This window comes from Triturus cristatus, chromosome 9 (genome assembly GCF_964204655.1).
Source record: "Triturus cristatus chromosome 9, aTriCri1.1, whole genome shotgun sequence".
In the NCBI taxonomy this organism is placed as follows: domain Eukaryota; kingdom Metazoa; phylum Chordata; class Amphibia; order Caudata; family Salamandridae; genus Triturus; species Triturus cristatus.
This window is the reverse complement of record NC_140592.1, coordinates 98,874,136-98,897,210: the sequence shown is the minus strand read 5'-3', so window position 1 is coordinate 98,897,210 and position 23,075 is coordinate 98,874,136. Positions and strand designations below refer to the sequence as shown.

The window sequence follows — 23,075 nt, the reverse complement described above, 5'->3', positions numbered from 1 at the left end:
TGCCCCAAAATCCCAGTCTTTACGGTCTTTAGAATTATCAAGGTAAATTCATCTATTCATATGAGCAATTCAAAGTAATCCTACAACTAATACTATATAATCAGGGCAATTGAAGTTATGCGGCAATGGATGATAGAATTGTGAGGCACTACTGACTAGATTATCCGGCAAGAAAAAGGCAAATTATGCTGCAATATTCAGCACATTCTTTCACTGTATTATTTCAATATTTTGACATTTTAGCTAACATTACTAATTTCTGGGCACATATTTTACCTTATTGGTGCCAATTAAACACCTATATATAGCCATCACTAACGTTAAGGAGAGCAGTCAGTTTGTCACTACATGCAGCTTTTCTGTTTTGGTCATTTTTGATCTCGTCTCTTTGAGCCTTGCTAGATACATTGGGGCAGATTTACAAGCCCCTTGCGCCACTTTTGCGTCACTTTTCCCATGTTAAACGTGACGCAAAAGTGGCGCAAGGGGCTTGTAAATCTGCCCCATTGTTTTTGGTGAAATCGCCAAATTATTCAACCGGAACTGAATAAATTGGGAGGTGCAGTAAATCCATAATTATGCAGCAAATGTCGCAGCTACACGCTCGCCCAATTAAAGTGGCCCTAAATATGATGTAAGATTATGAGTGCAGCAGCATTACATCTAAGCGATGTTTTTTGCAAACTCACTCTCCCACTGCGTTTGCCCCTTGGCTCTATTGGGACTGTAGCAGGGCATCATTATTAACTAAGTCTCCTAGGGCAGTTTAACACGCTTAACTAAGCAGATGGCGTAAAGATGCTCTGAGCAGGGTGAGCACATCACATAGTCTGAATTAGCTCCTAAAAGCTCCCTGGAGTACAACACTTAACATGTGATTGCCTCTATTAAAAAACATATCTTCGAGGTGGCAGCCAGTGATGTCAGATTTCAAAAGCACTAACCATTTAAAAGCATCCCATTTCAATACGTCAACAACATTGCAATTTCTGTCAAACACTGCTTTCCTCATACATTTTTTTTAAATGACTGTGATGTGGTTCCATTGACTTCTACCAAGGAAAGAAATCACAGTTTGTCCATATGTTTCTGGGAGTTAAAGGGGGATGCGGCTTCAAGTTCGCCTGGAGAGTCAGGCGTTGAAAGCGCGGCGCGGGTCTGTTTCTGTCTGGGTGTCTGTTTCTTGCCAGGCTGGTAGTTATTCTGCACTTTATCGGTTGTGAAGCCCCAGAGGGTGAGAGCCTCGGTGAACTGACACCAGCTCTGAATTGATGGAGGAGTTTAGGTCCTCCATGCGGGTAGTGTGGTTGCTTAGCAACAACGAGGCAAGAGAAACAAGAAGACACCTTTTTTAATAGGAACCCAGGCAGAAATAACAATAGGGGGAAGGTTCTTTTAACATTGATGATACCTTATTTCTTATTGCTAAGCAGCCCGCCTTACAGCTGCAAATGCTGCCAACTTTTAGGAGCGGATAATATGGCGTCCGCCAGAGCTCTAGATGGAATTTTGAAGGCAAATTGCCTCTCATCCGGAGAATTATCTCAATGATAATGCCCTTTGGAATGTCCACTATAGCATAAACTGTAGTGACGGAGAATTATCTCAATGTTAATGCCAATTGGAATGTCCACAGTAGCATAACTGTGGGGACGGAGAATTATCTCAATGTTAATGCCCCTTGGAATGTCCACTGTAGCATAACTGTGGTGATGGAGAATTATCTCAATGATAATGCCCTTTGGAATGTCCACTATAGCATAAACTGTAGTGACGGAGAATTATCTCAATGTTAATGCCCCTTGAAATGTCCACTGTAGCATAACTGTAGTGACGGAGAATTATCTCAATGTTAATGCCAATTGGAATGTCCACTGTAGCATAACTGTAGTGACGGAGAATTATCTCAATGTTAATGCCTCTTTAAATGTCCACAATAGCATAAACTGTAGTGACGGAGAATTATCTCAATGATAATGCCCTTTGGAATGTCCACTGTAGCATAACTATAGTGACGGAGAATTATCTCAATGTTAATGCCCCTTGAAATGTCCACTGTAGCATAAACTGTAGTGACGGAGAATTATCTCAATGTTAATGCCCCTTGAAATGTCCACTGTAGCATAAACTGTAGTGACGGAGAATTATCTCAATGTTAATGCCCCTTGAAATGTCCACTGTAGCATAACTGTAGTGACGGAGAATTATCTCAATGTTAATGCCAATTGGAATGTCCACTGTAGCATAACTATAGTGACGGAGAATTATCTCAATGTTAATGCCTCTTTAAATGTCCACAATAGCATAACTGTGGGGACGGAGAATTATCTCAATGTTAATGCCCCTTGGAATGTCCACTGTAGCATAACTGTGGTGACGGAGAATTATCTCAATGTTAATGCCCCTTGAAATGTCCACTGTAGCATAACTATAGTGACGGAGAATTATCTCAATGTTAATGCCCCTTGAAATGTCCACTGTAGCATAACTGTGGTGACGGAGAATTATCTCAATGTTAATGCCCCTTGAAATGTCCACTGTAGCATAACTATAGTGAAGGAGAATTATCTCAATGTTAATGCCCCTTGAAATGTCCACTGTAGCATAACTGTGGTGACGGAGAATTATCTCAATGATAATGCCCTTTGGAATGTCCACTGTAGCATAACTGTAGTGATGGAGAATTATCTCAATGTTAATGCCCCTTGAAATGTCCACTGTAGCATAACTGTAGTGACGGAGAATTATCTCAATGTTAATGCCCCTTGAAATGTCCACTGTAGCATAACTATAGTGACGGAGAATTATCTCAGTGATAATGCCCTTCGGAATGTCGGTTAGTGCTGTTTGTTCTTTGCCTTGCTTTTGTCTGAAGACCTTGGTAAAAATGTAGATTACCGGGCATTGTAGGGTGGCATCATAATGAGTAACTTGTAATGGTTCCAACTAGTACCAGGTAACCCTGGGAGCATCACATTTTGACTAACTGGTATATTCTGGCTCATCACATTATCACCTGATAACATGTGGGTAATTAAGGCTATCAGCATCAGCCATTCGCAGTGCATAATGCCCGCATCCTCACAATTCTGACCTCAACATTCCATTCAGAGTACTGATACTGTATGATTTGCTCTTTATTAAAATCGATTACTTGGAGCTATTGTGTATACCATCAACATCACCCAGTAAAAATTGGTACTCAGGTCACCAACTCCAGATAGATTAAAGGCAGAGTCAACTCTCTTGTCTTTCAAACCTGCAAAATAACGATGAATTACAAATCACAGCAGGCCAGTGTGTAACTCAGCGGTCTTCAAACTTTTTGATGCCGAGACACCCCTGTCAAATTGTTTTAGGGTTAAGGTCCATCCTCCTGACAAAATTGTATAGAACCTGGTACTCCTCATCATTGACAACTACCAACAACCATAAACACCCAAAAATCCAACAGTAAAACATTTTTACAGTGGGGAAATAATATTAAACAGTGTTTAGTAAACCAAAGGTCAGTGAGGGTGGTCAAAGGTGTGGCTAAAAACATATGGTCTCATTTATGAGGAATTGGTGTAGGGCAGCGCTGGTAGACTTCTTGTAGCACTGCCCTACGCCAATGAGAAGGGGCAGGAATGCACCTTATCAATCAAATATGATGCTTTCCTGTCCTTTCCCTCTGCGTTGGTCCCTAAATTGGTGCCTAGTGCCAACATAGACAGGATTGCGTTTGTGCAGAAAGGGGTTTTCCTCTTTCCATGGGTGCTGCAAAATGCAGCACACATGGAAAGAGGGAAAAACATGGAGAAATAAAAATATTTCTCCTCGTTACGCCTGCTGTGGGGAGCCATAAGGTTTTGGCGGTGCCCCAGGTTTACACAGTTTTGTAAATATGGGGGAGCGTCAAAATCCATGGGTCTTGCGTGGGAGCCCCAACTGCAATAACCATGGTACGGCTACTTGGCATAGAGTAAGGCAACACAGCTACTTGCGCTGCTTTGTGGCACTCCATATCTATGAGGCAATGCAAAGCCATGCAGGGTGACTTTGCCAGGCAGTGAACAGTTCAGTTGTGGCTTTGAAGTCTACTGGAAGTTAAACTTTCTACCGGGGCAAAATAGAATTGTCACAAATGTAATCATAGTAAAAATGTCAGCTATTTCGAATGATAAATCTATATCTTATTCTAAGTAAATAGTTCTTTTTCTGTTGTGAATTATAAAGTATATCATACATTTAATACAACAAACAAAATAAAGTACAGTTCCAAAATATGAATCGGCAAGCATAAATACAAGAAATGGAGGAAAGACTAAAGGCAATGGTATATGTCTGACATGTCTGCTTTCCGCAGGACTTCCTGTGCTTTCGATTGGGTCTGGGGTGGTAAATTTTGCATCCTCAAATAGATTCCTTGTTTCCAGACATGCACGTGAACATTCTGACTTTTATTGCAATTTATTTTACATTGATCCATATTTATCTCATAGATAAGGGTCTTGCAGAAGATACACTTCTCCAGGAAACAGTTCTCGTTTCCTCTTTATTTCCAACATGCAACTAGAAATGTAAAGCAGTCAATGACAAATTCTACCTTTATCTTACGCACTAGAATTTCAAATTACTCTACAGAAATACGTGCATCCCAGTCTATTGGTTACATTGGGCATGGCTGGCTTCTATTAGCATAATAATTAACTAGCAAAAATGAGAAGCAATTTTGCACCTCTCAGTGATTGGTGGATTCTGCACAAAAGGCCTGTTGTATCAGGAAGTTTATTAGAGTTTCATTATTAGGCATGGGTGATGTGCTGGTTTCTTCTTTGAGACTTTTGAAGGATTGCAGAAAAAAATAAGGAATCTGGAAGCCTGTGTCCTTGAAATGTGTCCTGAATGGCGTGATAAAGAAACTACAGCAACATTTTCAGGAGCAATCAATGTCTTTCTTAATGGGTCTGCTGATACACGACCTGCCTCTATGAATGTAAACTAGGTACCACCAAATCCGTCTTGAAAAAGCACCGTTTGCATCTTGAGAAGCCATGACCTTATGATCAAGACTCTCCTTCAGGATGCATATCCTTAAAAACGAAAGAATGCTTTAATTAGGATTAGTTTCTGTTACTGGAACATTGTGAATTTGTGCTTACATTGTTTAAAACTTAGTCAAATAATATAAACATTTTCATTACAAATTTAGAATTTATGGAAGAAGTCTGAAATTACATTTGAAAGTACAAGAATTTTCTTTTTAATTCAGCATAAAAAGTTAGGAAAATGTTTTTGTTCATGTACTTTAATTTCTGCAGGTTTCACATTCAAAAAGAGTCTTTGGCACTGGAAGTGGGGGCTTCTGCCAGTTTTGACTGCAAGTGATGAATCTCATCCAGTCCTTTCTCATCCATTGGAGACCACTCTATCTTGGCCATCACACTGCAATTGCTCTGATGGACATTAGTTATGGTTGTCATAGAGCCACCATCAGTGCTTAATTTGTAAGAGAATGAGTGGCGGTGACCAAATGTCTGCACAGAAGGCCACGGCTATAGCTATTAAATGTCAGTGCGCCGAATACCAAGGCTGTTTATTATAAAATACACCTCATGCCTCTGTAATCCACTACTCCCTTCTCCTTTATCTCACTGACAGGTTCCTGCTGTCTCCGTTTGTGACTTTTTCCATCTTTTGTGTTTTTCACTCACTTGCTCTTGGTAAATGTCTGATGAGGAAAAATAAGTGACAGTCCCCAAAAAAGTGGTAAATGTTGGTTTTTAGAGAGAAGAAATATAAGACGAAAACAGCTGGATAGTAGAAAATGCAACAAATTACTGCCATCCAGGCGAAGAGTCTGTCATAGTTACATGGTTGAGGTATTAACTCAAAAATATTTACAAACAAAAAGCCTGCATGATCAGCATAATAATAGTGACATTTCAACCTCTTGATTTAAAAGTTAAGAAACCCACAAACACACTTGGCAGTTCAATCAAAATGTCACTGTCGGTTGTATGGTTGATTTGTATGTAATTGTTGCCTCTGGGTAGTTTAGACTAAGGGCCCGATTCCGATCTCATCCGGAAAGCCCTCCGTATGGCTCGGATCCCGAGGGCTTTCCGGCCGAAGCGTGCTCCGGGATTCCAAACGAGCGAGTATGATGCGTCCATAAGCATACGGACTCAGTTCGCTCAGACTTCCCTTAAACTCTATGGGAGCCTGCGTACAGACATGTACACAGGCTCCCATTGCAAAAAAGGGGTGGGTGGGGAAAAGCGTACACGCTGTGGCGGACACCCCATGGTAACCGCTACACTGTGCATGCTTGGATTGGGAGGACCCATGGGCAGCCCCGTGACAGATTCGGAGGGCCCTGGGTGAAGGTAGGCCTGCTACGGCCCCCCGAAGTACACTTCTGACAGCTGTTTCGTCTTGCTGAGTCCAAGGTGAAGCAGCTGTCTGAATCATGCATCATACTCGCTTGGTCGGAATCCGGCTCCATTACGCGGCAGAATTCGTCTATGAACGAGTCGTACAGACATGGTCACGTTCAGGAACGATTTGGTGGACGCATATGCGATCTTCACATCGTACTTGGCCGTTCGGACCTGTGTATGATTCGGTCGTAAACAAGGGCTACGAATCGAATCCGGTAAAGCCAAATCTGATTGGGAGGCCTTTCGAATTACATCGGAATTAGGCCCTAAGTGTTAATAGCTCCTTATGAAGAGATGACTTAAAGAAGTGATATCAATGTGAGCTGCACAGTTGTTAGGCCTTTTCAAAGTCTGAACTAGTGGCACGAAAGATCCTGTGACCACTATAAACCTGAAATGATGTGGAAGGAGCACTAGTGCTCACAAGCAGTCTCAGTGTTAGGAGGCCACAAAGAGGTTAAAGTTTAAGGGCCCGTTTCACAATGGGCCTCCGCACTCGTGGTGGCGGTCCAGCAGTTGCAACAGCAGTCCGCGCTCATGGTTGGACCTCCGCACTGCAGTATCTTATTGCAGAGGTCGTGCAACGAGTGCAGACCCCTGCCACGGTTGTGGGGCCTTTGCCACAAGTGCTGAGCCCCTTCGTGAACTGGGCCCACACTGTTTAACCTCTTCAGTGCCCATGACGAGATAGTCTCATCATGGAGCACGGTCGCACTGTGCCCATGACGAGACTATCTCGTCATGAACCCCACCCACCAATGTAACGCCCGACACAGGAGGGGGAAAGGGCGTGGCACAGAAGGGGTTAAAGTGCCATGGAGCTCATCTGCTAGTTTGTTATCTTCACAGGCATTTCCCTGCCAACACCCTCTCCTGTCCCAGTACGCTCTCCACTCTTCCGCTCACTCAGAGGACAGGGATTTGTTCTGCCCCTGGTTGCTAAAATATATAATTTAAAAAATGTATTACTTCTACCAGCAAGCCTTCATATAGTAGTAGCACAACACTACATGTGGCCACTGGAAGCAGAATGGTACACGGGGAAGCGGTGAAGATGACTAGTGGTAAATTAAATATCACCTTGACTGTACATTACATATATATGTGGACTGTACATTTTCACATTGCACAAGGCACAGGAAGACAGAATCATTTGCTGACTCCTGGAATTCAGCAGGGATCAAGAGATGCCAAAACCAGCAACTTAACCTCTAGACCACATCAATTATCATCCACCTTTTCCCTATTTTGATTTGTGGCGTGCGTAACTCCATTTTACTTGGGGGCATATCAGCAAGGCGAGGCAATAGAATTATCGCCGCTTTTGCGGCCGTTTTCGGCCGAAAAGCGGCGATAATTTTATCGCCTAATTAGCAAGCTCACGCTAACGAGTGAAAACTTGCGTTAGCGTAGAAATTCTTAACGCCCAGCTTTGCATCTCTAATGAGATGCATAGTGGGCGTTCCTGACCTGACATGACAGGAGAAATGTCGCTAAGCGACATTTCTCCTATCATCAAGCCTCACGCTATGAAGCATAGCGGCAAGAAAAGTAGCGATAACCCCTGTTATCCCTACTTTCCTTACACCTGCTTCAGTACTGACTTAGAAGATCCAAGAAATGTCGGGTCGTGCACAGACCAGGAAGGTAACGAAGGTTTGGTAAATTGTCGGGTGCCACTGAGGTATCACTCTCAAACCCTAGGAGTGTGAAAAGACAAGCAAAATCCATGCGTTGGCTGAACTCAGGCAACGTCCCTCTGGGCACACCTCAAAAAGCAAAAGCTTAAAGCACGTTAATTCGTCTGTGAAAATGAAGATGCCATGCGTGCTTGAAATCGTGACATTTAATTGGTGTCTTAACTTTTCAACAGTGTTTTGTAAGCTTGAAGATGCAATAAACGATGATATTATACATGCTCCATATCATCAAGTTGTCAATGCCATCCCAATGCATTTCGGGCCCATTTGGCCCTTCATCAGGGGAGTCTAAACAAAAACATATGTTAACAAAGAATTACTATTCGCAATGAGAGGTATGTCATGCAACAAAAGACAGTGAGGGACCCTCCCAACATATAGATACACTCTGCAAGAAAACATGGTAGCCACCTTGTTATGTGCTGCAATGTATAAATAAACGTAAAAGAAACCAAAGAAGTGTTAACTAACATAGCATTGATCAAAGAGTACTTAAAGTGAAATGCCAGTGGTAACGAAAACGGTGAGCCAAAGTGCCGCGTTTCATGCTCGGTCAAAGTGACAAAGTGAAGAGAAAACAAAGTGAATGCTGCTGCTGTACATCTCAATAAAACGAGAGCGTAAACCAAGTGCCTAAAAAAACTCCGTGCAAAGTGAAATAACGTGCACATTACTAAACGCGTAAAGTGTTTCGGTTCGTGCGAGTATTTACCTTGTACTGAAAATTTCAAGCTGTATACAAACAGCGGTGCCGGTTCACGGTCACGGGATGTGGGTGAGTTTGCTCAGCGAACGGCGCGCGTTTTAAGTGAAAAGAAGCCGGTGTCGACCGGAAGTGACATGCAAGTGGTTCGTCCGCTTGGTCATGTGAAACTAGTGGATATCATCGACGCCATGTTGCAAGTGCTAGTGGATGAACTAAACAGTGGCTAAAATGTAAACAAAAGACTAAATAAGCGTAAAAAATACACACGAATGAACGTGTATGAAAGTAATGTGAGTTGAGACATAGTGGGCATGCACATGCAGCTATATAAAATTTACAGGTAGCAAGCGAATTCCAAGCGGTCATTGAGGCCCTTCGGTTTCAGGGAGTCCAGTTTGTAAATCCAGAAGTTTTCGCGTTGTAGCAGAAAGGTGTCATTGTCTCTGCCCTCCATCCTTGATACGGTTTCCAAAACCAGGAATTTCAATTGTGAAATATTGTGTTGTTTCTCTAGGAAATGAGCGGCCACTGCAGATTTTAAATTGCTAGTGCGTATATTGCTTTTGTGCTCCAAAATGCGCGTCTTGATCTTCCTTAATGTTTTCCCAACATAAACCAAGCCGCAGGGGCATTTGAGTAGATAGATGACATTGTTGGTGTCACAAGTAGCATTGACATGCAATTTAATGGGGGTGCCCCTCATCGGATGTGTCACATAGTTGCCCCTGATAATGCAATTACAATTGCTACAGTTTAAACAGGGAACTGTCCCGTGGTATGGTGTGGCTGGAGCAATGATCCTGGGACGGATAAGTTCTTGAATGTTCCTACTCCTGGTATATGCAAACATCGGTGGATTGCTGAAGATGCCATGAAAATCAGTTTCGAACGTCAGTATTGGCCAATGTTTCTTGATTGATTGTTTGAACCTATGGCTCATGGTGGAAAACCTTGAAACCATGACCATACGATTCTTTTCTCCACGTGCAGTAGGTTGTAACAGTCTCTCACGTGGCATGTTTCCCACTTTTGTTATGGCGTTGGTGATGACCTCCTGAGGGTAACCACGAGTGGTAAAACGATGTGCCATGGCTTGAATTTGATCTTGTGATTCTGAGTGAGCAGATACAATCCTTTTCACTCGCAATAACTGTGAAAAGGGTAGATGATTCTTCAGAGCCGGTTGATGAAAACTGGTGTAATGTAGCAAGTTGTTGCGATCGGTGTTTTTTCTGAACAGGGTGGTGGTGAGTTGATTGTCACGTATTGTCACTTGAACATCCAAGAATGTTACAGTTGCCTCATGAAAACTAAAGGTGAATTGAATGCGGTCGTTGATCTGGTTGAGATTTGTCAAAGCTAACTTAAGAGCATCCAATGAACCGAACCATAAGACGAAAATATCGTCAATGTACCGCAAAAATAATCGTGCATGTTCCTTCCATGTGTTCAAACTCAGAATGAATTTATTTTCAAATGCATGCATGAATAAATTCGCGTAGGTGGGTGCGGCACAATTGCCCATCGATGTACCGGTGAGCTGTAGAAAGAAGTCGTTATTCCATCTGAAATAGCTTTGATACAATGTAAAGGTAAGGAGTTCCATCAGGAACACTTGTAAATCACGATCCAGGTCAGACTGCAGTAGTGCTTCTTCAATCGCTTCAATTCCTAGGTCATGGGGAATGGTGGTATAAAGTGACTTGACGTCGATGGTGCACAACCACACTTCTTTGTCATCAGGCAATGTTACCTGGTTGGTCTTGATTAAAAAATCAGTGGTGTCCTTAACGTATGTGTTCATACGCATAACAAAAGGTTGTAAGTGAGCGTCCAAAAACTTGCCAATGGGTTCATGTATGCTGCCCCTCGTGGATACTATTGGCCGTAGTGGAGGATTCATAAGGTCCTTGTGAATTTTGGGTAGCATGTGTAAAGTTGGTGTTCTGGGATGTTTGGTCATTAGAAATCTCTTGGTTTTTTCATCAATGGTTCCGTTTTCCAAGGCCTTGTCAATGATGGATTGCAAAAGATTGGCAAAACTGACTGTTGGATCCTGAGGTAAAATCATATACGTGTTATCGTCATTCACATGTATGTCCACTTGAGTTTGATAGAAAGCTGAATCCATTATAACAAGGGCGCCGCCCTTATCTGCTTTTTGACAGATAATATTCCGATTGTTAGCCAGATTATCCAAGATTGCTCGCTCCTTGTTGGTGAGATTCTGAAGTTTGGAACGTTTCTTAAAGTTGAAAGAAAGAATGTCATTTTTCACCAAGTTCTCAAAAAGGTCCAACGTCTTGTGGGAAATTGGTGCTTGAAAAGTACTCCTCGGGCGTAGATGTTTTAGTAATTGAGATTCAGGCTTGTGCTCAGATTGAATGACATTTTCAAAAAAATGTCGCAAACGCAGGTTACGCATAAATTTGAACAAGCAGATATCTAATTCCAATTTGTTGGTGTGATATGTTGGTACAAAAGACGTGCCTTTTTGCAGAATTTTGATTTCGATATCTGTGAGTTGATGCTCAGAGATGTTGATAACTAACTGTTCGGGATTCATGATTTCTTCCCTTTGTTCCTTCGACCTGACGCTGGTTGAGACTTCGGACTGGGCATGGTTGATGGGACGTCTTTTGCCCCTCCTGGGTCTAGTTGATCTTTTTGGCCTACCTCGAAAAAAGGAACATTGGTGTCAGGTTGAATCGGAGTGCTATCCACTGTGCGTGTGGATGTTGAAGGTTGACTCATCGGGCGTCTCTCACTGTCCGAAGATGATGTGTCTGTCTCAGTGTTGAGGTTGGAAGGTTTGTTCTGTCGTCTTCTTGCGTAAACCTCTGCCCAAGAATAGACCTCCCCCAATTTATAATCCAGGGTGTCACGTTTGTACTTGCGAATCTTGCGTTCGCTAATTTCCTCGGTGTATCTATTGAGTTGTATGTTAATGTCTTCCAACGTTTTGCCCCAGTCTTCAGAGGCGATGAGCTCTTGGAGTTCTGTTTTGGTCTGAGCTATGTCCTTGTTGAGTTCTTCCAGGACTCTGGATAGTTCTTCAACGATCAATAAGATCAGGTCTAATGAACACTTGTTCAAGATGGCATACCAGCGTTCCACAAATTTTGGGCTGTTACGACAGAGTAAGGGTTTTAATGGCACTCGCAGGCCTCTCGGAATCCGCTGGGCACGATGGTACCTAATCAAGGTGCTTGCATGAAGTCGCTGATTAATCTCACGCTTGCTGAGATACAAAAGTTGACGTAGGCTGTTTTCTTTATTTCTTTTGTTGACAAATGGCGTACTCTCCTCATTGATAAGTGCATAAATTTTTGAGGCGTCATCATCTGCAAAAGCAAATGTGTCTGCCCGTAGATCTGTCAGGCGTGTAATGTCATCATAAGCCATTCTGATAAAATGTTGTGAGGGTCGTGCTACGAACCTATGGGTTAGAAACAATTTGAAGATCCAAGAAATGTCGGGTCGTGCACAGACCAGGAAGGTAACGAAGGTTTGGTAAATTGTCGGGTGCCACTGAGGTATCACTCTCAAACCCTAGGAGTGTGAAAAGACAAGCAAAATCCATGCGTTGGCTGAACTCAGGCAACGTCCCTCTGGGCACACCTCAAAAAGCAAAAGCTTAAAGCACGTTAATTCGTCTGTGAAAATGAAGATGCCATGCGTGCTTGAAATCGTGACATTTAATTGGTGTCTTAACTTTTCAACAGTGTTTTGTAAGCTTGAAGATGCAATAAACGATGATATTATACATGCTCCATATCATCAAGTTGTCAATGCCATCCCAATGCATTTCGGGCCCATTTGGCCCTTCATCAGGGGAGTCTAAACAAAAACATATGTTAACAAAGAATTACTATTCGCAATGAGAGGTATGTCATGCAACAAAAGACAGTGAGGGACCCTCCCAACATATAGATACACTCTGCAAGAAAACATGGTAGCCACCTTGTTATGTGCTGCAATGTATAAATAAACGTAAAAGAAACCAAAGAAGTGTTAACTAACATAGCATTGATCAAAGAGTACTTAAAGTGAAATGCCAGTGGTAACGAAAACGGTGAGCCAAAGTGCCGCGTTTCATGCTCGGTCAAAGTGACAAAGTGAAGAGAAAACAAAGTGAATGCTGCTGCTGTACATCTCAATAAAACGAGAGCGTAAACCAAGTGCCTAAAAAAACTCCGTGCAAAGTGAAATAACGTGCACATTACTAAACGCGTAAAGTGTTTCGGTTCGTGCGAGTATTTACCTCGTTTTATTGAGATGTACAGCAGCAGCATTCACTTTGTTTTCTCTTCACTTTGTCACTTTGACCGAGCATGAAACGCGGCACTTTGGCTCACCGTTTTCGTTACCACTGGCATTTCACTTTAAGTACTCTTTGATCAATGCTATGTTAGTTAACACTTCTTTGGTTTCTTTTACGTTTATTTATACATTGCAGCACATAACAAGGTGGCTACCATGTTTTCTTGCAGAGTGTATCTATATGTTGGGAGGGTCCCTCACTGTCTTTTGTTGCATGACATACCTCTCATTGCGAATAGTAATTCTTTGTTAACATATGTTTTTGTTTAGACTCCCCTGATGAAGGGCCAAATGGGCCCGAAATGCATTGGGATGGCATTGACAACTTGATGATATGGAGCATGTATAATATCATCGTTTATTGCATCTTCAAGCTTACAAAACACTGTTGAAAAGTTAAGACACCAATTAAATGTCACGATTTCAAGCACGCATGGCATCTTCATTTTCACAGACGAATTAACGTGCTTTAAGCTTTTGCTTTTTGAGGTGTGCCCAGAGGGACGTTGCCTGAGTTCAGCCAACGCATGGATTTTGCTCAGTACTGACTTAGCCATGATATCCTATGGAAGGTGGATATCATGGCTAAGTTTGTGAGTCCCTATCATCAAGCTAACGCCACATTGCGTGAGATTATCGCTGGGTTTCCAGCGATAATCTCCCGTTAGGCAGTTAGCATGAGGATTTTTATCGCTTTTGAGATAAGCGTTGCTAATAGCACGCTATCTCAGCGATAAAAATCCACGCTAGCCGGCGATAATTATCCTAGCGCTAAGAGCGCTTAGCGATAATTATCACCGGTTGTTGCTGATATGCCCCTAAATTGTTTTAAAATAATGAGCTACATCCCCAATCCTTATTTATAGTTTCTAGCTTACATTTTGTAAATGTTAACTCCTTTTTTTCTATTCTTCTTTTGCTAGTATTTTCCTTCCGCGTCCAGATCGTTTTTGCTCTTTCAGCCATCAGTTACATTGTAATGGCAATCTCTAAATTACATGTTTAGATCAATGTAAAAACAGCATTCGGGCACTGCGAAAATACATCCAATGTGACAGGACCTAAAACTCCCACTTGGCGTGGAACGCTGCCAGCGGCAAGCGCCAGACTGCCAGGTCCGGAAACCTATTCCGCGTTTTGTGGTTTTTAGACACCCTTGCATGCGTGGTGTGTTCTGATACCATAGAAGATGCTGACAACTCTTTGCCTGGAATACTTTAGCACTTTCTAAAATATCTTGAATTATCCTCATAAGGTTAGAGGGTAGGGGTGGGCGGAATTTGTGTAGTCAGGCTACGCAAAGCTCCGCGAAACGGTAAAAAATCTCCGCGAGCACGCAGAAATTCCGCGAACACGCGGGATTGCTTGTTCGTGATGCTTTTTGCTGTTCGCGAATGCTGTTTGCGTGCTCGGGGGGAAATATCTTGCGAACACGCATGTTGAGAACGCGAACAAGCAAAAAATTCTGCGAAGCCGCGGAATTTTGGGCAATTCCGCGTTCTCCGCGGAACGCGAAATTACCCAAATTCCGCAAATTCCGTGAGCGGAACGGAATTTACCGCCCAGGCCTAGGTAATATGAACTAGAAGAAGAATTTGTTTTAAAATAGGTCAGCTCTATTGAAAACTTTCCCAAGTCACAAAGTAAAGGCCCTTTACATTTTGTGCCACAGGAATGACCTTGTGTGATAGTTAGAGTGGGTGATGTGGTGGAGAGATACTGCCTTCGCCAGAAGTACTGCCTACTACACCACAGATCATGCAAATAAAGCTAAACACGAGCTCACAAAACAAAAAATCAGAGTTACACATCCATGTTCATTTGCATAATTTAAAAATTATTTTTACAAGTACATTTCACACTGGGTTAGAAACAAATACGTTTTATTCGTGTGCTTTAGCTTGCCTCTATCACCATGGCGATAACAGCTTATTGGTGAGCAGTGAAACAACACAACCAACACCTAATTTGCCTCTTATTGACACACATGTAAGGGGGCTTTGTCAAGGCTGTCAGTCTTTTACATCCGATGGTCAGAATTTTGTGCTCTTTGTGATAAAGGATCAAGGCGCTCTGGTGCATCACTACTCTCATGTGCCAGATCTGGACGACTGTACTGTGGCTCGCTTGTCATTGATTATGACAGACAGTACATTTGAGACGAGCCCTTTAAATAAACAGGTTCTAAAAATTATTTTTATAAGCTTTTAATTTACACACACATGCGTGACCTTGGGTGAGTTGAAAGTTAATCCTTGTTATTGTTGATCCGGGGTAGAGTCACTGGAGATCAACTATATTGGTCTAATAATAATTATAGCGATGCGCCCGACATAATAGTCGGGCGCATCGCTATCGTCAGGCCGTCAGTGGCGCTATGTCCGACATCTCTAGTGGAGGTCAGACCGCCGGATTAGGATACTGGCGGTCGAAGCACATCAGGCAGAGGGCAAGACCACCGCCTCCGACAGGCTCCAGGAGCCCGTCAGGGCAGCAGTCGGAGCCTAATCTCTACAATGGAGGCCGTGACCGCGAAGGCACTGCCGTCGGTATTAGGATGTCAGTTTCTTCGTGGTCAGACCACCATGAAAAAGCTGTCAGAAAGTGAATGTGGGGGCCCTCTGCAGGGCCACTGTCACCCATGGGCCTCCTCTATGTGTCCCGTGGGGCCCATATGGTGTCCCCCCCAAACATCAATGCACCCTGTGCTAGGCACCACATGGTGCCTGGCAGTAGATACATGGATGTTTAAAACCAGCCCTTTTATACTGCAGCATGTGCTTCGGCCAATTTCCGCGGTTATGCAGAGGTTTGCTGTGGTTAGAGGTATTCTGCAACCCAGCTACAATTATAGGCAGCTGCATTACAATTGAGAATGTATCTCTCTGAAATGTCACACTTAAGCCAGATGTTTTAGGAGATTACAAAGTTGTGAGAATTATGCAGAAGTTTCCGTGGAGCAGATTTTTTGATTATCAACCCCACATTCCTACATGTTTAGCAAAGAAAACACCACCCATGGATTTAATCTCTTGGTGGCATCATTTGAAGAATGCATATCAGAGTAGATGGAATGGATGCTTGAAACATGACAGTGCCACCAGGAATTAAACGTCTGTAAAAAGTAAAGCGTCCCAAATTGCAAGATAGGAACTGCTTCTCAGCCAAACCCTCCTGGCCTGTCCATTCAGAGTGCCATATCTCCATGTGGCAAGGAACCATAGACAACTGTTTGCTACAGTCGACAATGTCCAATGCCATTGAAAGATCTTGATGCCTGAATAGTCTTGGACATATAAATCACCATTCAACACTCGTAGAGTGCCTGCCAAAGTGCTTCAGTGGGATGAATGCACAGAGAATCATGATGTTCCACATGGCTATGAAGTTGCATAGCAACATATCTTTTAATGAGCTTGTCCATATGAAAGGAACATTCGTGATGGAATGATCTTTGGTTATGTCAGGGACAATTATTATTTTTATTATGTAAAGATTTGCCTTATTTTGAAAGGATCTGCTTTGAAAAACAGCAGCATTCACAATTGTGAACATGCTTGGAACACCATGTTCTTGCTGCAAGACGTTTGTTGAAAGCATGTTACCTAGGAATATATCTTGATTGCTGTATAACACTGTACAATGTATTGATACCACATAAAATATCCCCAGACGTGTTGAAATGCAAGGTTTAGTGATGTTTCTAGCATCAAGCTTTGCCATGAGGACACCATGGCTGTACACGAGGATCTCTTGCTCCAAGTGTAGTCAAATGGCCATGAAGCAGTGGCAGTTATAGTGTGCAAAAATTTGAGGATAACTAATCTAGCACCAGTCAGTTAAATTTGTCCTTTTCTCTATCCCTTTTCCTCCTACCTATCCTCAAATTTGAGATTCACATCATGAGAACTGGAGAGATTACCACTGGGCATAATGAGGGGTCTAAGTGATCTGTGGGAGGCTGGAGTGTTGCGTCTCAAAGCTTTGCTCTCATGGACAGAATCTTGTGTAGCCTTGTGTACATCAAACCGTGGCAGGCGCGCAACACCCATTGGGCTCACCGGGCTTCAGCCCCCCGTCGTGTGTGACAGCCCGTCTGAGACAGCCTCGCGGGCTGGCGTCCGTCTAATTGCAGCCGCACCAGAGTACTTCACGGGTCTTTAAAAGATCATTTACTCGTTAATGAGGCTTTTGTTGTGTTCTCACCCCTTCTTACAGCCACTCTGCCTATGGCTGGAAGACTTAGCCCCCCCCCCCGAAACTTTTTCAGCCCCCCCCGAAATTTGGCTCTAGTTGCCCGCCTGAACAGTGGTGATATCTGGAGGTGGGCCAACTCCTGACAAGTTGAAGATGATTCTCACACCCTTCAGTGGGTTTCACCTGTGCTGAGCCTCGTCCAAGTCAATAACTCTAAGGTTATCAAAGCAGTCATGGCTGACAGTCAGTCAGTTTTCAGTTCTGGTCTAGGTGCATCTCTGTCTGACCTTGAATGCCCTTCCTATGCTTGCTATCTCTGTCTGACCTTGAATGTCCTTCCTATGCTTGCTTCCCTGTGGCCTGTCTGCATTCTGATAGTTCCTTCCATGCTCACAGCCTGCTTTCAATACACAGTTTTCTTTCCACATTCATTGAAATAATCAGCAGCCACCTCTCAAATGTGTAAGTGCGTCTACCTTTGGCCAGAGTGCGTCTGCAGCACCGGATACAGTTATTACCCCTTAAACCAGAAGCAGCTTCAACTTATTATGCAATTACATCTCCAATTACTGCATAATGACTCAGCAGTGCTGCGGTAATTGACCGTGGTCGCTTCTATTAGACATAAATGATACTCTACAGTGTTACATCTGAGCACAGAAGTGGTTTTAAAGTGGAGGTCTCTAATTAGATTTTCATAGGCTTGAAAGCTACACGTAAAACCGTCAGCGTTGTCAATTCAATAGAGCGCCATCGATGTGATATTGCAGATCAGAACTTTACGTGCGGGATATGGTTCTGAGTCAGGCCCACATGGCTCGGGCGAGGGCCGGCTTTAGCGCTGGTGGTGCCTGGTGCGACAAACTTTTTTGGTGCCCCCACACCCCTTGGCCTCCTCCTCGGATTCTCTCACTACCACCGGCATAAGTGCCCCTTATCGCTCCAATTATGAGTTATTGCTAAACACAGTGCCCCTCCCCCCCCCCCGAGGTCGGTGCCCTTTCCACAGGTCAGCGCCCAGTGTGGCCGCACCAGTCACATTGCCCTAGAGCTGGCCCTGGCTCGAGCAAGCCGAACTCTGAAAGTCCTGGGAGTGAGGGTGGGTCCACTGAATGGGTTTTAAGTCCTAGCTTTCGCTGCGCACACATGCAGTACTGATATGAGTATTTGTTTTTAATTAGAACTTCCCATGCAGAGACTAAAGGGCTCCAACCTTTTCTGTACTGAGAGCTACTTATGTTTTTTTTTTTTCACATTTATAGAGCGCACTGTTACCCTGAGGTGTCCTGGCGCTGATTGCCTAGGTGTGAGGGCAGAAAGATTACTGTGTGAAGAGCCACGTCTTGAGTGCTCTCCTGAAAGACAGGAGGTCGGGGAGTTGTCTGATGTTGAGTGGCAGTGCGTTCCATGCCTTTGCTGCGCCCAGAGAGAAACTCCTACCTCCCCACCGAGCCTTCCTAACTCTGGGGACAGCTACCAGGCTCTGTTCAGCAGACCTCAGCAATCTAGTCGGTCTATGCCATTGGAAAAGTTGGGTCATGCAATGGGGCCCTAAGCCATGCAAAGCTTTAAATGTTACGCATAACGAAAAAAAAAAAAAGAAAAAAAAAAAAAGGTATCAATACATTGTACAGTGTTATAGGAAACACATTGAGAGCTACCAATATTAATAGTGTTGTACAATATCAATTTTGTTATATGTATATTAATTCAACCAAGCAATAACTTTCTAATTTAATAAGCTGGGCTGCACACAGGTGAGCTACTCAGAGGGAGCTGAAGAGCTACAGTAGCTCACGAGGTACTGGTTGGAGACCCCTTATTTTTTGCTAAATGTTTACCTGACATTTGATATTTTTATGTTGATTAATTTGTATTCCATAACAACGCATTCAGTTTTTGTTAGGCAGAGGGAGATGAAGTGATTTGTCCAGAATCAGAGGATGTTGAGCGTCATTGCCGAGACTCGAACCCAGTTCTGCAGATTTTTAGGTCGACTGCCCTAGCCGTTCCACATCCTCTCACATACTAACGAGGGCCTTTCATCATGATTGTACTACGCAATGTGGTACATGCACGAGTCTTATTTATGAAGCAGTGCAAAGCCACTTAGCGTGGCTTCACAATGTGGAGCGATGCATTGCATAGAAAATTGCTGCATCGCCTTGCACTGTGCACGGAAGGCATTCCATGGCCGTTGCGGTTGGGGTTCCCATACAACTCCCATGGTTCTTGACACATTTCCAGATTTACAAGGAGTTGCAAACCTGGTAATGCTTCAAAATCTTCTGCCTCATTTACAAGAAAGGGCCGCAGCGCGGCACCGCACGCCCTTTGGCTGCACCACACTGCAGCACTTTCAAAGCACTGGGATGCTACATATTTACAATAATATGTTGTATCCTTGTGCTTTCCCCCGCACTGGCTCGCAGTGGGCTGCAATGCGCCAACGCTTGCACCCTTGCACCATGGTGCAAGGATGCCTGCGTCACAGGGATTATTGTTTATGTGCAGGAAGGATTCCCTTCCTGCACATAAACACTCAGAAATGGCGTTTTCAACTTCTATGTGTGCTGCATTAGCACACATAGAACTTGCAAAACGTCATTTTTGTAATGATTGTTTATGTGCAGGAAGGGACACCTTCCTGTACATAAACAACCACCAGAGGTGATTTCCTCGCTCTATGTGTTCTGCAGAATGCAGCACTCATAGAAAGAGGAAAAAAAGAGGAGAAATGAATACATTTCTCCTTGTTGCACCTCCCTACGCCTCCCCTGGGAGGCGTAGCATTCAGATGTATTTCCTGGTTTATGATTTCTTGTAAATCTGGTAGTGCGTCAGGTTCACAGCAACACCCATGGAACACCCCTTTCACTCAAAGTGCTGAGTGTAAAGGGGCCATATTTACAAGGACAGGAAAAGCCATGCAAGGTGACTTTTCCTGTACTTGTAAATATGGGCAGTAAAATGTGCCGCTGGTGCGTCACAAAATGTGATGCACCGGTGATGCAAGGGGCTTGTAAATATGCCCCCTTATGCCTAACCAGGTGAGGCATAACGAGGAGTAATATGTTTATTTCTCCTCGTTTTTTCCTCTTTCTACTCGTGCTGCATTCTGCAGAATGCATAGAAAGACGAAAATGCCTCTATTGATTGTTTCTGTGCAGGAAAGGGTAAACAAGCCTGCCTGTAATGCAGGTACCCTTGCACCATGGTACAGTGCAGTATTGTGATTGGTTTAAGCGCAGTGGTTCGGTGCTCAGACATGCAGTGGGAGCATGTGCATGTTCCCCACCAGGCTATGTATTACAGCCTGGTGGGGAACATGCAAAGTGTGCATGACTGTTTGGCCGGACCCAGACAGACTGCCAAACAGTCATGCACACTTAAGTTCCCATACTCGTCCCCTTACTGGCTGTGACACAGCCAAGGCCCGCCCCGTAGCCGGAAAAATAAAATGATAATAACATAGTTATGCTGCGCTGCTCTGCAAGAAGGACTGCTACTCTGCTGCCCTGCTTCCTGATGTTCTGCTGCCTGAGTGAAAAGACTGGGCCTGCATCTTGAAACCCAAGTTCACCAGAGTGATTCCAAGGGCTAGTTAGCTGGCCTCCTGATCAGAGCCTCCGCGACAGAAAAGACTCCAACCACCTTCATCTCAGCACATGGACTCTGTCTGCTGTCAGTCCTACCCCCAAGTGGTGTCACCCCTGACCTGGACACTTGGAAGTGGGCCTGAAGGTGATCTGCCAGCCAAGCTGTTGTCTTGTGAAGCAGAAGCTATGCAGTGAAATGCATCTCCTCTCAGCTCATTGAAACCGCCACAGCATGATGCATTCCCGATGCCAGTCTTCGCATCACAGCTTGCAGTCTCCTGGAACCGTTTCTGTGCAACACATCCTCGATGTAGGTATTTGCATTGCAAGCCCACAGCTCTCCGGAACCATCAGTGCACAATGCATCTCCATCGCAGGATTTTGCTTTGCAAGCCCCTTTTCAATGGCAACCTTGTCGATGATGCAGGACTCTGCTTTGCAGCCCTGCAGCTCCTGGGAACCGCCGCTGCAAGACGCATCCTTGACGTCGGTTCTTCCAACACTCCACAAGCCAGGATTTAAGGTACCTTTATTTAGCGAGCCTAACTGGGTCCCTTTAGCTGGCCCGTGCCCCATAGCCTTCGGCCTGAACCTGTGACTTTGTCTCAGTCTGGTGGGACCTGATAACCACAGTTCTGGCTTTGTGCTTTTAAACATTATTTGTACTTACAACTTTGAAATCAAATAACTACAAATTGGATTTTTGTCATTTTCGTCTTAAAAAGTTTAAAATGTTACTCTTTTGTTCTCAATTGGTGTGGGTTTTTCTTTTGTTGTGTTTTTCATTTTACTACTGTTTGAAGTGATGCATAAATTCTTTACACATTGCCTCTAAGTTAAGCTTTTTGCTTTGTGGCAAGCTACAAGAGCTTTTAAGGATTAAAGGTTAATTTGGGGCTTGCTCCCTGAGATTGTGGTTTCTGCTTGAGTCGGGTTTCAACCCTCTCAAACAGTAACCCAATTTCTTAAATTTATGATTTTCTTGAAAGATGTTTTAAAGTTTTGACCATTGTTAAATAACCAATATGACAAAACTCAACTAGTTTTCTGACCTCAAAGTTTATATTATACCATCCAGGCCAGGTTCTATAGCCTGAGAAGGTTTTTCTTGTGCTTCCAAGAACAAGAATAGTGGCCTATGTTGACGTACCTCCATCCATGGCTGCAGCTAAAGTCAGAAACCTGCTACCAGGAAACTTGTGAGCTTAACCCGCGTTGAGTTCTTTTTATTTTACAGCACTGATGGCTGCCTTCAAGGGTATTGTAATGTACCCAGTGTTTTTGAAGTGGCTTTATTGCTGCTCAGTAGTATTTGTTTCCTTCTGTGTGAAACAGCTCCTTGTGCCAAATAAGATAAGCAGCTTATGTAACCTGTAGCACTAGATGTACGCATGCAGTGTTTTATGTACAACCTTCTATCTGCAATCTCTTCTACCTTAATCAGAAGCAAATGGGAGCCCTCACTTTGTCTCTTGCTTTTAGGCAGGACCACATTACTACCACATTACTAATAGGAGTCTTCCCCAGGGAGAAGGTAGCAGAGCTCCATCAGCCCAATGTTCTCTGTTGAACTCTGATGTTCTGTGCTGTCGTCTTGAAGGATGACAACTAGACCAAGACAGGTCTAACTAGGAAATGACTCTCGCGACTAAGAAAAGTTTCTAAAATGCCATAATTGAAGTATTTTCTCTGAAAAATGTTGCGGTTGAAAGATTTCAAGTTTATAGTCATTCATTGCTCCAGACTAGCTAATCCACTCTCTGTGATCCACACTGAAATCTCGAGGAAGCCTAAAGATTCTTTTGGCTTTTTCATGTTTTGCAAAAGACTAATGAATCTGTAGTCGTCTATGTAACTACTGATGCACTTTCCAGTTCAGGTGAGCACAATTTGTCAACCTCTTTTGCATCACAGCCTACCTGGGATTGAACCTGTGATCTGCACTTTGCACACACATCATAAAAACGAGTACAATAATTTGCTGAGCAAACATAATAGCTTAGATGCAGCAAATGGTTTGATAGTCAGAGACAGTTACTAGCTATGACCAGTACAAACACCGTACATTGGGGACTGAGACTATTTTTTCAGTAAGATGGCTCATGGAATTTAAAGTTACTAGTAA

At 43.5% G+C, this 23,075-nt stretch overlaps 1 protein-coding gene across 1 annotated transcript in view; it reads left to right on the top strand.

Moving 5' to 3' along the window:
- The window catches only part of GRM7 (glutamate metabotropic receptor 7), a 1,767,328-nt gene that overhangs the window by 1,162,923 nt on the left and 581,330 nt on the right, over positions 1–23,075 (top strand). The gene's annotated exons all lie outside the window — the stretch shown is intronic.